Raw genomic sequence first — 17700 nt, 5'->3', positions numbered from 1 at the left:
AGTACTTCAGTTTTATTTTCTTAAATCTTCTATGATTTTTAATTGATTTAGATGTAAGCTCTCAAGCTGAAAAATGAAAATAAGAGGGAATATAAAATGGTGGTAGTAGACTTTTTTCTGTTTTATAAACACATATGTTCTTAGGTCAACAGATGAAAATGATAAAAGATAACTAATAGAGTAGTTTTTTTCCCAAGTTTCTTAGAACTTCTGTGAAATAGAAGACAATTAATGAACATCAGAAAATATTATGAAATAACATTTATACTGATAATTTAAATTTTAATGTAATTTCTTAAGTTAATTTAGTAATCCTAAAAATGTGAGTGGACATTTTAGTACATCAGAATGTATTGGTATATCTAAAAATAAACAAGTATGAAAAGTAAACCTATTTTTTTATGTGACAACAGATTATGCTTAACCCATCAATAGTCTTAAAGTAATGAAATCTTTTGATCACTCATTGTTAACCACTAAACATCAATCTCAGTGTGTTTCAATGTTGTTATTCAGTTTAATTATATTGGTGTTTAAGATTTTCTCTGATATAAATGTATTTGTATTTTTTGTCTGATGAGTATAGTACTGTCATGTAGTTTCAATTTATTAAGTTAATATTAAGGTAAAAAATGTGAAATGTTCTTGGACAATACATTCTCATCTTACAAAGATTATTAATTATTACTGTAAGAAGTTTATTTGCATCATCTATATTTAAACAGAAGTAGTGAAATTGCTTTGGTTGGGTGAAGTGCCCAGAGTCCCATCTGCTTTTTGTTGTTTACTTGATGGCCCAAGAAGCATTCTCATGGGATCTCACTTCTCTAAAGAATAGTTTAGAAACCATATTCTTGCTAGAAAAAAGAAAAGAACACATCAAAAATTAATAACAGGTTAGGAACACAGAGTATGAAATTCCACTGCCTGGATTAAACACGTCTTTCCTACTTGCTAGCTGTGTTGTCCTACACAAGTTATTTTTATGAGTCATTTTTCCTATGAGGAAAACAATAGTACCTATACCTTAAGGGTTTTGTGGGCGTTAAGTAAGTTGATAGATATGAAGGTGCTAGGATAGTGACTGACGCATCATAAAAGAATTAGGTATGTATTAGGTTGTTATTATTTTGTGTTTTTAAACTCAAGGAATTAAGCAGAGTGACTCTGGAAAAATTCTAAATTAGCCCCTATATATGTTCTTTCCTATGGGTCTTATTCCACTTTGGCTGGACTTAGTGAATGAAGAAAGAATTGAATGTACTTTTAATTCTTTTTCACTTAGTATTATTTAACAATGGTATTTATTAGATGGTAAATTTTCTGAACTGTGTTAGTTTAGTTCTCCCCAGACAAACTGATACACAAGAAATATAATAACAAAGAACTGTGTATGAATATTCAATCTACAAGGAACTCAGAATTCTTGAGTTCAGGTTTTCCTTGCCCTCAGCTTCCTGAGTAGTTACAATTACAGGCACACACCACCATGTCCCCATGGTACAGTTCACAAAATGGTTTTCTAGTGCCCTAAATGTATTACTCCATTCAGAAAATGTCTAGTTCTTTCTAATTGGATATAATTCTAATTAGCATTAGTTGAGTAGGTTCAGGAGCACTCCAACCTTGTTTTTTTTATTGTCAAGGCCTAGGAGGCTTATGATTGGCTTCCTGGAAGACGCAACTCTTCAAATGGATTTGAAGCAGGGGAGTGATATGGTTTTTTTTTACTGGAAAGGAAGTAGATGGTTGTTTTCAATTTTTTTACTTGGAATTAATAGGGCTTCTTTAAATAGACTCTAGAAAGTCATTGGGAAAAAAATGATTGTAATCAAGGAACTATTATTCCTGTCATACAGTGTAAAATCAGTTGTGATTCCAAGCATTTTTTAAAGTCACTTTTTTTCCTATGATTAGGAAAAAAAAATTATTCAGTAAATTCAGAAGAATGTTAATTAGAAAGTTTTGAAGTTCTTTTAAAGACTTAATTAAAGAGAATGAATAATACACAGAAATAACATTCTTTTAAGAAACTAGGTTCTAATTTTATTGTAAAAACAGTGAGAAAATCATTACTGAAGCTATTATTTTTATGTTCCAGTACTTCACAGCTTTGACTATGTTTAATGTAATTCTTTTCTACTCTTACCTTAAGACATTATTTTTGTATTTATTGGAACAAATTCTTGGAAGCCCAGTTTAACATGAAGCTTTCTAATTTTCAAATTAACCAACCTTGTAGTTAAATAGATGAGTATAGTTTCCATTGGGAAAAAACAAAACAGGAAACACTTAAACCCTGAGACATAAGAATTTTAAAACAGGATCTTGAAGAAAATTGCTTCTGACAAACTGAGAATGTGGCTGACTAAAAATTTTAAGTATTTTTTCCAAAGGCAGATTTTGATCTAATGCAAGAAATTAAACTCAGTTATTTGAGTTCCTTCCATATTATGTGCCAAAAATTACATGGTATACTATCATCAAATAGATGTTAAATTAGAATCAAATGACAAGTTGATCAGGTCTTCTTTCTATTTTGATAAAATACAGGGAAACTACCTTACTCATATTAGAACCATTCAGTTTCTCAGTACAAATACCAATAGGAGTGATAAAAGAGAATCTGAGTTCTCAGGCAGATTATTTTGGGGAAGAGTTTATGTAGCATAAGTCTGTAAGTATTTATTTTTATAACTGGGGGAGAAATTGTGTCTCTAAAAGAATGCTTTACACCTGTGTAACTTGGGTAATAATTATTTTTGTTGTCATGGAAACATGCCTTTCTTAACCTTAGATATAGGGGCAATCTTTTTTGTGAGCTCTTCACATTCTTCTGAATTAATATACAGATTTCTCTAGGATTAATGCTTTTCTGATAATAGTGGCTTTTAAATATTTTGTCTGACCCTAATTCTATAGTAGGAAATGGCGTGAGTATAGAATACAGGGAAATGGAGGAGTTATTTCAAGGAGTTGTAAATAAGTGCATATGGTTCTAATACAGAATTGTTTTACATTACTCTGTCTGTAAAAGATTAATACTAATTTAATATAAATATATTAGGATTACTTACAGTGATCACATCTTATAACAGTTATTGAAATGATTAACTATACTGGGCAGAGATACAGGTCAGTGAGTTGGTTACTGAAAACCATTGCTTTAATTAATAATATTTAAAATAAGTTACTAATTCTCATAAACTCATGAAAATATTAACAGCCCAGTAACAAACCTGTGGCCTCTGATAATAACAGTACCCTTCTTTTCATAGTGCACATTGTTTTTCATATCGTTTCTTAATTTCTCTTCAAGTGGTGTTTGAATAAGGGCATAAGGTATCTTTGTTTCACTGATAAGGAAATTGAGGCAAGAGAATTTTAAGTGACATGTTATTCACTAAGGCAAGTTAATTAATGAGTTAAAACTAGGTTGTTATTCAGAACATTCTTAGATAATCTATCTTCAAAATTATACTAATCAACTTACAAGAAATACTCTAAAATGTTTTATTTTGGTTAAATGTGCATAAAAATTTACCATTTTAATCATTTTTAAGTGTATAGTTTATTGGGATTTAGTTTAATAACATTTTCGTGTGAACATAAAAACTATTTTTAAGTTTATGCCAAATATATGGCCCCATAAAACAAGATGCTTCCATAAACTAGTGCAACTGTTGTATAGTTCAAAACAGTTTATATAGGAGGTTATATACAATACTCATTTGATGGTAAGAGTTTTAAACAATTCAAGAACTTTTGGAATTGCTTTCATCATTCTGAATATCACTGATGGATATTTCTCTTCCTTTGATGATGAAGTTTATATTTAACAACTGAAGTTTTTCAGAGCATTATCTTCAGAATATGGTAGGTGATTGAGCCAGGTAATTTTTTTTCAGATAGTCTTATGTGAAGTATCCATTCATTTATTCAACAGTTTTTATTGAGAGCCTACTAAGCACTTTTCACTCTGAGAGGCACTAATTATACCATGGTGAACAAAAGAATATCTATTTCCATGCAATTTAGTGGGGGAGATAAACATTTAATAAATCATGAATTATGGTTAGTATCCTGATGAGGAAAAAATGGAGTTCTGTGAGTCAATAACAAGAACTTGGAGATTACCTAATTTATATTGGGAGTCATTTAAGTAACAGTTAAGCTATTACCAAATAATAGGTGTGAGTTAGGCAGGGGAGAGTTGATGTTACGTAGAGAAACAACATGTGCAAAGACCCTAATGGGAAAGTTTGATGAACCAAAAGTTAAGTAACCTATGGAATAACATTTGAAAGGGAGTGGTATTTTGAAGAAGTAAGCAAAAGCTAGATCATGTAGGAGGAATTTGGATTTTAATGTATTACAAAAGCATTAGAAGTTTGAGGTTATTATCATCTCATCTGGATTATTGCAGTTAACTCCTTACTCATTTCTCTGCTTATACCACTAACCCCTATGGTCACTCTTTGAAAGAGTAGCCAGAGCAATTCTTTTCAAACCAAAGTCATTTCCTGTTACTCTTTGTCCATAACACTAAATGCATTTTCATTTCATTCAACAAAAGCTAAAGCTGTTAAAAGGGAATATAGGTTTTATATGAACCAGCCCCTGCTATCTTATTTCCTACCACTTTACTCGGTGTTCACTTTTCTCCATCCTCACCAGCCCTCTTGCCAAGAATGTTTCTTGACTCAGGATCTCTCATCTTTAAATTTCCTATACCTGGAAGGTTTTTCTCCAAATATTTTATATCTTTGTTCTTTCACTTCCTTTAGATTTCTATTATCAGTCAGATTCTTTCCTACTGTATATACAATAGTAATTGCCCTGCCTACATTGCTTACATCAATCATGACCTACATGAGGGGAGACCCCAAAAAACCCAGAATTTATTTATAAAAAATTGTATATTTAGTTTTACATGTTTAAACTTCAGTCACCTTCAAAGTACTCTCCATTTGATGCAATACACCTACTGAGATATTTCTTTTACTGCTCAAAACAGTTTTTGAACTCGTTGATTTTGATGCCTTTTAGTGCTTCTGCCATTTTTTGTTTCCCCTCTTCTACATTGGCAAATCATTTCCCTTTGAGGACTTTTTTTTTATCAGGAAAACAAAAAAAAATGGTGAAATCGGGTGAATGGGGAAGGTGGGACACAGGGGTCAGGTCATTTTTGGTCAAAAACTGTTGAACACTAAGCACATTGTGGGCAGGTGTACTTGTAAATCACCCGTCATGAAATGGGCAAACACCTTGAGTCTTCAAAAAAAAAAATCCTCTGAAGGCGAAACACAGCCTCTCACACCAACACCAGTTGGTACACTGATACAGATGGGTTCTTAGAACACTCACCAGCAGGGGAAGCCTGTGCTACAAGAGGTCTGCCCTCCAAAGATAATTCTGGTCTTGGGGGGGGTCTTCCTCATATCTGTTTGTCTATCTGCCTCCTCCTACTTCCAAGGCACACACATGCGCCATGAACTCAGGTTTTGTTTTAGTCATTGCTATAACTCCATTACCTAGAACAGTGTCAGGCATGTAGAAGGCAGTGAAATTAATGCAAAGTGAAGGAAATCACATATGTGTCTCTCTTTTCTGACTTGTACATAATAACCTTTTAACAAAATTGGAGTGGTAGGAGGAGAGACACAATTGGACAAGTAGATTTGTGGTGAGATTATGAATTAATTTTAGGCCTATACAGTTTGTGACACCCATGAAACATCCATGCAGATATGTCATAGGCAGATGTATATAAAATACAGACCAGAGCCTAGATTGGAAACAGAAATCTAGCTGTTGTAGATTGTATTTAAATCAGGGAAAATGTTGCATCTAAATGAGAACATCTATAAAAAAGAGGTTCCAGGACTAAGCCTTACAAATACATTCAGTGCAGGAAAGATACTGGTGTTGCAACAGGAAAGAAGAAAGAAATTAAGAACACTAATTCCTGGATTTTTGTGATGACTTCCATTGTCTTGAAAATGTAAGACCAGATATATTAGCTGAAAATGAAAGAGTAAATTTCTTGGCAACATTGCAATCTCATCTGAAGTTGGAGACTTATTTAGAATGGAATAAATTTGTTCACTTTAGATTTTCTCTAGTAGTGTTCAGCTACATGGTGCGTAAAATAGATTACTAAGTTCATACAATAAATAAGTGGGTTCATTTTAGATTAGAGAGAGAAAGAGGCAAGGGAATTAAGAGCAACTAAACCAGTTTTCTTGTTTTAATTAGGCTAATTTAGCTAATCAGTAAATATTCATTGAGTCTCTACTATGTGCTAAGTATTATTCTAGACATTATTGATATAGAGTTGAAAAAGACAGTGCTTATCCTCCAGAAATTCATGGTGTAGGGAATAAGATAAATATATAAATAAATATGGTAATACTCATGATCAGCCAGGTGTTGTGGAGACAAAGAAAGCCATTGAGAAATAAGTAAGGGCTTCACCAAGAAGGTGACATGTGAATTGCGTCTTGATTTTATTTGGTAGAGTACATTATTCATTATGACTTATGTTGTGATCATGTACTCATAAAAATAGCAATGAACTACCAGAGGTACAACTACAACATAACTTATGCCTTTTCCAACACAGAAATCTACTTTACCATAACAAAATACAGTGTTCATATACTCAATAAACATATATTGAGACCTCCTTTGTGCTAGATGATAGTTTTTCATATATGTATCAGCTCCAAAAAAGAGAAGTACCCAAAATATCTTAAGCCACAATAAATCAAAGGAGCAAATATAATCTCCTAAAGTAATTATACCAAAGATGACTGGGAAATTGCTCTGTTTTATAGTTATGTCTTCTATATAATTATGTCTCCAGCTTTCCTTTAGAGAGATTAAACTGGATCATTGACACATAACACACTAATATGCATACACACATATCTATTCATTATGTATATGAAGGGTGTGCCCCTTATAGTACAGGCTTCCCCCACTAGGTCAGTGCTCTAGAAACCCATCTGTATCAGTGTACCAGCTGGCACTGTTGTGAGAGGCTGTGTTGACTTCAGTAGAATTTTTTTTTTTGAAGACTCAAGGCCTTTGCCTATTTCACGATGCATGGTTTACAAGTGCACCTACCCATACTGTGCTTGACCAAAAACAACCTGACCCCCATGCCTTACCCTCCCCATTCACTTGATCTCACTCTGAGTGACTTTTTGTTTCCCCGATGAAAAAAGTCCTCAAAGGGAAATGTTTTGCCAATGTGGAAGAGGTGAAACAATAAACAGCAGAAGCACTAAAAGGTATCAAATTGACAAGTTCAAAAACTGTTGTGAGCAGTGGAAAAAAAAGTCTCAATAGGTATATTGTATCAAATGGAGAATACTTTGAAGGTGACTTAAGTTTAAACATGTAAAAATAAATATGCAATTTTTATACATAAATTCTGTGTTTTTTGGCTCCCCCATCATATATGCATGAATGGGTATTTGTGTACTTTTACAGATTTGGTATATAATTAAGGTATTATAAATCATTATTTAGTAATTGACCAGGGCTTTTCCCAGCATTGTATACTTGGCCAGGAGAAGGATTTCAGTAACTGTTTTCAAAAGAAATTTAAAAACAAATTTTTGATAAAATGTTACTAGTAGTTGAGAAGGAAATTCTTGATAATAAGATAGGTATACTATCTTACTATAGTATAATACTGACAGCTTGAATTCAAATTCTAGTTCTTTCACTTACTAGTTGTGTGATCTTAGATATGAAGCTCCTTAGTCTTCATATATTAAATGAGAATAAAGTGCTTGGCACACAGTAAGCAGTACATAACTATTAACTGCTGTTATGTTATATCACTGTGACTGTCATACCACCCCATAGAAATTGCTTTTTATAAGGTTACTTTTGACCTACTGTTTGCTGGGTTCTTTATCTTTGAGAAGTTGACGTCTACTTAGAACTGACAAGTCACAAATCTGTCTCAACCATAATTCTCTCTCCTTAGTTACTGTAACTCAGTAAGACTGAACATATTTCCACAGAGACCTCATTCTTTTCTTACATTCCCTTGTAGGTACAACCATCCACCCAGTAACTCATGTCAAAAATCTGAGATTTATTAGCCCAAGTCCTGCTCATTCTACCGCCTCTTAACTATCACTTCCATTTATTTTCTCCTCTCCTGTCAGTACACTGTTTGAATACTTGAGCATCTTTTATGTGAACTATTGAACTACACCTAGAACTCACCTCTTTGTTCCATCACTTATCCTCTTCCCTTCCATTTAGAAGACTGCTTTGAGTCATTGTTTTCAAATGAAAATATGATCATGTTTCTTCCTTGTTTAAAACCCATTCCCATCACCTAAAGTATAAAATTCAAACTGAACGCTATCTACCTTCTAGCCAAAACTGAATATTTTTGGAATTCCTTAAGTTTCAAGCCTCTTTGTGTGTAGTGTCTCCTCTTCATTAGTTTACTTCCCTACATTTCCCCCATACCACCCTTTTCTCTCTCATTTTATTCTGACAAATATTTATTACTTAGGATCATGAAAGTAGAGACTGTCTTTGGTTTTATTTTATATCTCCAATGATTGGTATTCTCTCAGATAATAGTAAGTACATAAGAACATTGTTTCTCACAACGTGTCTATGAATGAGACAGTGCTTGTCAGCAATAAAATAAGTATAGAAATTAAGATAAGTGATCCAAAACTTTTATAACAGTTTGGCAGGATACTTTTACATCTATTAAATCTAATTTGAACAATGGAGCTTTGGGGGGGTTATTTTTTTATTGCATTTCCCTAGTGGTTCATTTTTATTGTTTTTACTAAAGTATCTCAGTCTTGACAATTTGGAAATTTTTTTTAAAAAAGGTACTTCTTCCACATAGATGGTTTGAGAAATACTGCATTAGAAAAATTTGCCAGGAATGTTTATAACTTGACCAGTACCAGATTAATGATATTTCCGGAGCGAGCTTTCTTAAACTCCTGAGGAGCACATTAGTTCTAAAAAGAATTATAACACATAATATATATATTTACTTATTGCAACTGAAGGGTCAGAGACCTACCAATATATATAAAGTCCAGGAAATACTACAATTTCGGTGGAACCGAAAATTCACCTGTATTATTCACCTGTAGCACATGGATTGGGCTGCTGCATTAATCACAGCTTTGCAGAGCATACCCCACCACAACCATGCAAATGGTTCCTTGAATGAGTTCGGTGAATAATATGGGAAAAAAATTAAGAACATTACTTCTATATTTCTTGAGACTCTTGAAATAATCTTTTGTTCTTAATAAATATTTGTTGAGTGATTATTTAGATAAATTTAAAGTTAATTTTGATTATGAAATTAATCAGGAATCTTCATGGTTCATGCTGTTCATACACATGGTTTTTAAATTTCTTTTTCAACTCACCTTAAGTATAGGGTAATGAAATGATAGAGAACTATGTGATTTGGTGTTTTCTCTTAAAGAATGTGATAAATCACTTACACTTTTAAAAATCCTTTTCTGCCCTGGCTAGTGTGGCTCAGTGGATTGAGCATGGGCCTGTTTGAACCCAAGGGTCGCCAGTTTGATTCCCAGTCAGGGCACATGCCTGGGTTATAGGCCAGGTCCCCATTTGGGGGCATGTGAGAGGCAACCACAGATTGATGTTTCTCTCCCTCTCTTTCTTCCTCCCTTCCCCTCTCTTTAAAAACAAATAAATAAAATATTTTTTAAAAATATTTTTCTTCCTGCATGCCTCTGCAGGAGAACTAAAAGATCAACAGATCACACAGTTCTTAATAGTCATTTATTTTTTAAAAATTTTACTGAATATTAAGTGCAAGAGACTGAACACAAACAAAATTATAAAGAACTATTGTTTTTTTCTTTTTTGTTTATTTTTTAAGTATTTTTATTGATTATGCTATTATAGTTTTCCCAATTTTTCTCCCTTTATTTCCCCTCCACCCTGCTTCCCCAGCCTTCCAGCATTCCCCCCTCTTAGTTCATGTCCATGGGTTGTACATATAACTTCTTTGAGTCTTCTGTTTCCTATACCATTTTTTTATCTCGCCCCATCTATTTTATTCCTACTAATTATGCTGCTTCTTCCCTGTACCTCTTCCCCTTATTCCTCCCTTCCACCTTCTCACTGAAATCCCTCTGTGTAATTTCTCTGATTCTGTTCCTATTCTAGTTGTTTGCTTAATTTTAATTTTCGTTGTTTTTCTTTTCTTTTAGGTTCCTTTGTTGATAGTTGTGAGTTTGTTGTAATTTTACTGTTCATATTTTTTATCTTCTTTCTTGTAGATAAGTCCCTTTAACATTTTATATAATAATGACTTGGTGATGATGAACTCCTTTAACTTGACCTTATCTGGGAAGCACTTTATCTGCCCTTCTATTCTAAATGATAGCTTTGCTGGATAGATTAATCTTGCGTGTAAGTCCTTGCCTTTCATGACTTCAAATACTTCTTTCCAGTTCCTTCTTGCCTGCAAGGTTTCTTTTGAGAAATCAGCTGATAGTCTAATGGGAAATCCTTTGTAGGTAACTCCTTTCCTCTTGCTTCTTTTAGGATTCTTTCTTTGTCTTCAATCTTGGGTAACTTAATGATGATGTGCCTTGGTGTGTTCCTTTGTGGGTCCAGTTTCTTCGGGACTCTCTGGGCTCTCTGGACTTCCTGAAAATCTGTTTCCTTTGCCAGATTGGGGAAGTTTTCCTTCATTATTTGTTCAAATAAGTTTTCAATTTCTTGCTCTTCTTCTCCTTCTGGCACCCCTATAATTCAGATATTGGAGCATTTCAGGTTGTCCCAGAGATTCCTCAGCCTCTTCATTTATTTGGATTCTCGTTTCTTTATTCTGTTCTGGTTGGATGTTTATACAACATCCTTTTGTTCCAAATTGCTGCTTTGAGCCCTGGTGTCCTTCCTGTCACTGTTGGTTCCCTGAATATTTTGCTTTATTTCACTTTGGGTATCCTTCATTTGTTTTTTCATTTTTCGGCCAAGCTCCATCAGTTCTGTGAGCATTTTGATTACCAGGGCTTTAAATTCTCCATCAGATAGACTGGCTATGTTCTCATCGCTTACCTTTCTTTCTGAGGCTTTGCTCTGTTCTTTTATTTGGGCCATATTTCTTTGCCTGGGCGCACCTGGTAAGTTGTAAGGGGGCAGGGCCTTAGGTATTCCCCCCCCAGGGCCACCCTCCTTGCTGCACCACTGCCTGTGGGGAAGGGGCCAGAGAGCGATCAATGTGGCTCACCTGCTCAGCTCTAGCCCACTTTGCAACTCTAAGTTGAAGTCCACAGTCAGGTCTAAGTCTCAGTTTTGCCTTCAGCCATCTCTGTCCACACGGTCTGCTGCCTTACCAGTCTAGTTGTTCTGGTTGATTTTTTTTAATTCCTTGGTTGTCAGAGTTTCATGCAGTTTGATTTTCTGGCACTTAGTGTTCAAAAACTGTTGAACACTAAGCACAGAGTGATTTTAGATTGGTTGTTATCCTCCTGTTGGTTGTGCGAGGAAGTAAAGGGTTTCTACCTATGCCTCCATCCTGACGGAAACTACTGTTGTTTTTTCTTAAACCCTTTGACTATCTTGCCTGCCTAAAATATTGACATTCATTTCACTATTAGCCAGTTTTGCATTATTAATGGGATAGTAGATAAGATACTAAACATTAAAATTGAATTCATAAGCTTTAGATTTTAAAATAAATATAACTTACACTGATGTTTATTAATGTTGTTAGGACCATTTGGTTTTAGCAGCTTCCCATCAAGTGAATATCTAAACTTAAAATCCCTCATTAAACACCCCATTACTTAAAAAAAAAGAAAATAAACTAGACAATTGCTGTTACAGTTTAGTAATTTTAAAACCTTATTGAAATACACATACCAGAAACTTTATAACGTTGTTGGTGTAATCATTATCATAGAAGCTTTCAAATTTATCTCTGTATTGAATGTGGTTCATCTGTCCAATTTCTTCATTTAACTTTTAAAATGAAAATCAGTCGTCTTTACATAATGTGGCTTTTTAACACTAATATCTTTAGTTACATGACGTACCCATGGCAAATAACAGAGTAGTCTTTTTGACATACCCAGAATTCTCCTTCCTCAGTTCTGTAGATGAAGGGGAGGGTAGAACATTGGCATTTCTTTGCTTGCCAACAAAACGTTTCCCGTTCTCATATTTTCTAGAGTTTTCATAATATTCTGTATTGAATTCAAGCTTTGTATAGAGAAGAAATTCTATAGACTTTGAAGAGGAGGGTGACAGCAGGGACTTTAAATGAAGTTTAATTTTATTCATGCCTTATACATATTGACCATATTCATGATATATGTTGTAATGTTACAACATTCCTGTTCAGTTCAAAAATGCTGTATTTAAAACTACTTTATGTAAAATTCCAGTATTTTAAGTAGAATATATGCCAGTTCTCTTTTCACTGACTAGTTGGAGGAGGGGTAAACATAGTTAAAATAAGGTATAAAATAAACAAAGGGAGGTTAAGAATAGTATAGGAAATGTAGAAGCCAAAGAACTTACATGTATGATCCATGGACATGAACCTTAGTTCATGGGTGGGAGTGCTGGTCGGAGGGGTGGTTCAGGGTGGAGGGAAATAAAGGGGAGGAAAATGGGACAACTGTAATAGCATAATCAATAAAATATATTTTAAAAAATAAATAAAAGGAAAGTTATATTCACATATTTTATTTACCTAAATATGTTCTTTAAAGAAAACTTGAAGAGAGATTTGGCAATGCAAAATAGAAAACCAGGGCTGTGGTTGTATTTGCTTTCTCAAAATTGGTGGTGAAGCTTCTGACTTGATTTCATAAATATATTGAGGTTTGCCTTTCCTAGGGAAAAAAGTAACAAAAGATAAAACAGATGTCTTAAAAATAACTCATTTTTAAATTCTACATGAAGAAGGGGCAGGCTTCAATTTGTAGTTCTTCATTGTAAAAGTCTGTATCAGTTTCCTGCCTCATCTATTTAATTATAGAACTAGAGTCAATATCCCCATATTAACAGAATGCTTCAGGATCATATAGTTCCTGTTCAGAACATTTTTACTATCATCGTGACAAATTGAAAAAGAGTAACATGGCAAATATGAAAATTCTTTATTCATCTAATCTTAAAATCCAGAAAAAATAATTTGGGGTATTCTGAGGTTACTTTAACCATGGATTACTTCAGGTTTTATTTTTTAAATCATAATCAAATGTTCTCCTCGTTTTAGAATGGGTTTTTATTTTTGGTATTGTTTAGTTGAAGGTGTAGCTACTTTTTATTAAAAAGTTGTGAGGGGCATTACATTTGGATCAGTTACAGAATGAGTTATGCAACTCAAAGGCTTTAGGTAATCAAAAATTAAGTTTGTTTTCTTTCCTGTTCTAGTTACCGGTTTACTAAAATAGTGAGCATACATGATCACTTGAAAATTGGGCTTCTGGAGCACCTGAACAGAAAGGGAGTGGTTCATATTCAGCATTACAAAAGACAACTTTCTCTTTTTGAAGGGGATTACTTTGGCTATTTTCCAGGTACTGGGGAAATTCCAGATTCATTACAAATTATTGGGATGGCTACTAATTATTCATTTCCTAAAACATGTTGATTACCAACTTGAGATTTGACAATATAGTAGAACTTTATTTCATTTTATTAGTTTTTTTTAAAAACTATGTAGAACTTTATAGTGAAATACAAAATTAAGACTACAAGTCACTTCAGAGAGCTCTAGAAACATCAGTTTTGTTGATGAAAATTATTTAATAGGGGCAGTTTTTGAAAATAATGTAAGAGCAGTGGGATCTGTGCATGTGTGTATAAAGAAAGGTTATGTGCAGAGCACTGTAGCTTTTCCAAATAATTAAAGAATGAAAGAAAATTTTATTTTATATAATATTCTAACTTTAAGAAGTTGGGTTAAAGATGAAAATTTATAACTAGCGAGTTTCTCATAGAGAATTAAAACATTATAAAATAGTGGAATGGCATATGCATTTAAAAAAAATTCTCGTGGCAGTGGTTAAAGGTCTGTATGCATTGAACTATATAGCAGAATGTCTGCTCAATAAAACATTTGTCATTTAAAAGAATCCTTAGAGTTCTTATGTCTTGTTCTAGATTGAAGGTTTGGGGTAAAGAGTCTTCATAAAAATATATTTCTATTTCTTCTTCACTTATCTTTTATTTACATGCATTTATCTTGACAGTTTTGAAGGTATTCACAATACTGGTTATTTTCCTTATTAGGCAAGCCTCTTCTGGCATTATTCAGACTTTTAATTTTGAATTGTAGAACTTTTAGATAGGTTATAGTTATATAACAGGGTGCAATTCAAATTTCTTAATCAAGTGTTTTCCTTCTGCTCTAAGTCTCTGTAAGGACTGCTTCTAACCTACTATACAAGTTTTCATTCATTCAATATTTTATTGAGGTATGTGCCAGGCACTGTGCTAGATCCTGAGGTACAAAGGAGAGTAAGACATGGACTCTGCTCTTAAGATAAATTCAGTGTGAGTTCAAGGTATAGAGTTTTCCCAAAGGAAGGAATATTAGTCCTTCCTTGAGGTGCTAAGATGTAACATTTGTAAGTGGTGTTGTGATGAGTGTTAAAGAAAAAGTACATTCTAAGAAGGGGAGGAATACACTAAGGCTCAGTCTTAATACATTAAACCAAAGAATATGTTTTAAGATCCTAATTCAAATCAACATTCAAGGTACTCATTACTTAGAGTTTCTGTTTTATATGCATGTATAAACACAAGTAGAGAACCACAAAGCCACTTTGAAGAACACTTAGTAGTCATGTCTGCTCACAAAATGATTGGTTTGCATATACACCAGCCTTTTCATCATTTCTTATGAATCAGCAACTTTTCATCACATCTCATGTCCTGAACCTTCCAGTTAGGCAACTAGTTGTTAAATCACAAAGGCTAAATTAATGAATGCCAAAAGTCTACCATATAATAAATATGAAATTTAGTTTTTTAATCCTTAGATCTTCAAATGCTCTTATCAATTTTGTACATTATTAACTTACCTAGGGGTCATAAAAAATATTTAAATATAGAAATATTTAGCCTAAAGAGTATTTTTTACTGTTTATTAATGTAAATTTTTGTCTTTTTCTTTTAGATTTGTAACTACTGGTACAGAATATTTTTCTTTAAACTGATTATTGCTTTACTTTTAACATGGTATTTAACAAAATTCCACCCAATTTTAGGACCAACTCAAGGCCTAACTGTGATATAAACAAAATGTGACTTAAGATAGTGTATTGCATGATCAGGCACATTACTTCATATGTAGATGGGATTTTTTTTTTTATGATGAATTATAAGAGCTAGTTCTCCCTATAATATTGAAGTGTTAGCATTTGTCGATGTCAGGCAGTTGAAATCAAATGAATTAACAGAGACGAAGTTCAAAATGATAAGTGACCCATGGAGTGTCATAAAACTCATAAGTAGCCACAAAAATAGCATATTGATACTGTTTACATAATTTATTTTGTTTTTGTGATACATTCGTATATATTCTCAGTTTTTGCTAAGAAAAACCACATATGTTAAGAATGGATGACTTTTGTTCTATTTTACAGTTTTAAGAAGCATTGAGAGTAAGAGATAGATCTGCATAGGCAAAATACATTGCATGTGATTTCTAGTCTATATTATATTACTCAGCAAAATATCTCACAAGTTAAAAAGGAAAGTTCCTATGTTGACACATGTATGAATTTTGATGTAAGCGTGTCTTAAGAAAGGAATTGTTTGGGAAACAGTCCCAGATAGAAAAGTGATATTTTTATAGTAGAAGAATCTTTGAGAGAGATGCTTCAAACTCTGGTTATGATTTTTATTATTGAACTAATAAAAATTACTTTTAAATATATTTAATGGCACCAGACTACATATCCAATAATCCTGTACTTGTCAAAGCTGTTTTTCTAAGACAGCCTCATATTAAAATATTGAATAATGAGTTACATAAATTACAAATAAAGCTTCGTGAACAACTGTAAGAAATTGCCTTCTTTCTTCTACCAGAGTGATGGTATTTAATACTGATATCACCTGGGGCATGAAAATATTTTAGTTGTTTAATTATATTCCAATTATACCATGAAATTTATGTCAGAAGTTATAAGAGGATTTTTAATATTTTAATTGGTCTTTATATAATTTCAAGAATGTAGTAACTCGTCTCAAATGTACATTTCTGTGATACAAGATCTGTATATTGCATTGTGTGCCCACCACAAAATAATGTTATTTTCAAGAAGAAAAGAATGGTATTTTCAAGATGAGGAAGAGAAGCCTGACATCAGTTTAGTTGTTAAACTATTATGATCTTTTCATTAGAACAATTAAACTGGCTATTGAATTTCTGTATTTATATATGTGTTTGTATAAATTTTTAGAAAATATAGCTTGTGAGTTTCTTAAAACACTATGTTCAAATAGTGTGCTTTTGGGGGCCATTTAGGACTTAACAGTTTAAATGTAAGATTTATCTCAAAATATATTGGTTATGGTATCTTGATGGGAATTTACTTATCATTAAAACTATTTATGTTTTGTTGCCATTTAGTTTGTAATTATATTCAGTTACAAACTGGCATGTGTCACTATGAAAATAAACTGTAGTCTCTGTGTCAGGGACATTTTAAAAATCCAAGTAGACACACTGCAGAGATGACAGTGACTTGAATGAAAGTCAAACAAAAGGGGGTTAATAGATGCTGTTCTTCTTTTGGTATATTATTCAAATAGATGGGCTTGAAGAAACTTGGTATTATTTATTATAAGCAACTATGTTATTGCCTTGCTTAGTACTACAGTACTCTGTGCCAAACATTGAAAGAAGAGAGTAAAGAAACCAAGAGGATAAATACATAGTAAATATAGTAAATATGGGCAAAAACATTTTTGTCAAGCATACGTTTATTGTGCATGTACTAAGTGCCAAGGGATATGGGTGCTCAGTGCTGGAGATAGAAAGTATGTCATGATTTCTGTTCTCATGAAGGTCTCAGTCAATTTGGCAAGACAGACAAACTAAAAACTAAAGTTACAGTATATTATAAAACAAATGATGTAATGAAAGTGAGCACTAAGCAATGTGGAAACATACAGGAGGAAACACTGTAAGGGGGTCAAGGAAGGCAGGATACCTGAATCTTGATGGCTTAGTAGAAGCAAGACACAGAAGAGACATTTTACATAGAGTGATGTTGCAAACTTAGAGAATGCATGGAGCCACAAGTAATCAACTAAGGATGGGATGGAGTTTTTAAAAACAAAAGTATTGACAAGGGATGAGGCTACAGGGGTGGGAAAAGATAGACTCTTCTAAAGAGCTTGGTTTTAATCTGAAATTGCAATTAAAGGGTTTATAGCAAAGAACATGAGTAGATGTAAATTTTAGAAAGATCACTCTGGATGCTACTAGAAAACTAAGAAATTTTCAATTATACTTGGAAACTCTTTGCAAGATAAGGATACATGTGAATAATTAAGTGAAAACGACATTCAAGAATTACGTTTGCACAACTAGGTTCTTCAAGGTGTTTTATAAAGCCATAAATTGAGTTTTTTGTATAACTATGTTACAGACAGTAATGGAATATTCTTAGTATAACC

At 33.0% G+C, this 17700-nt stretch overlaps 1 protein-coding gene across 3 annotated transcripts in view; it reads left to right on the top strand.

The window, feature by feature from the left end:
- Positions 1-17700, top strand: part of USP15 (ubiquitin specific peptidase 15) — a 110571-nt gene that overhangs the window by 72658 nt on the left and 20213 nt on the right. Inside the window, exon 1 of one of the 3 annotated variants that reach the window (XM_045829433.1) lies at positions 13448-13583. The exons of the other annotated variants lie outside the window; for them this stretch is intronic. The gene's annotated coding sequence lies outside the window, so the exon portion shown is untranslated. Of the gene's footprint in view, positions 1-13447; positions 13584-17700 lie in introns of those variants that run through there. 3 annotated transcript variants of the gene reach the window in all.

This window comes from Phyllostomus hastatus, unplaced genomic scaffold (genome assembly GCF_019186645.2).
Source record: "Phyllostomus hastatus isolate PE091 unplaced genomic scaffold, TTU_PhHast_1.1 phas_scaffold_93, whole genome shotgun sequence".
NCBI lineage: Eukaryota > Metazoa > Chordata > Mammalia > Chiroptera > Phyllostomidae > Phyllostomus > Phyllostomus hastatus.
The sequence above is the reverse complement of the archived record's forward strand: the minus strand, read 5'-3'. Positions and strand labels throughout refer to the sequence as shown.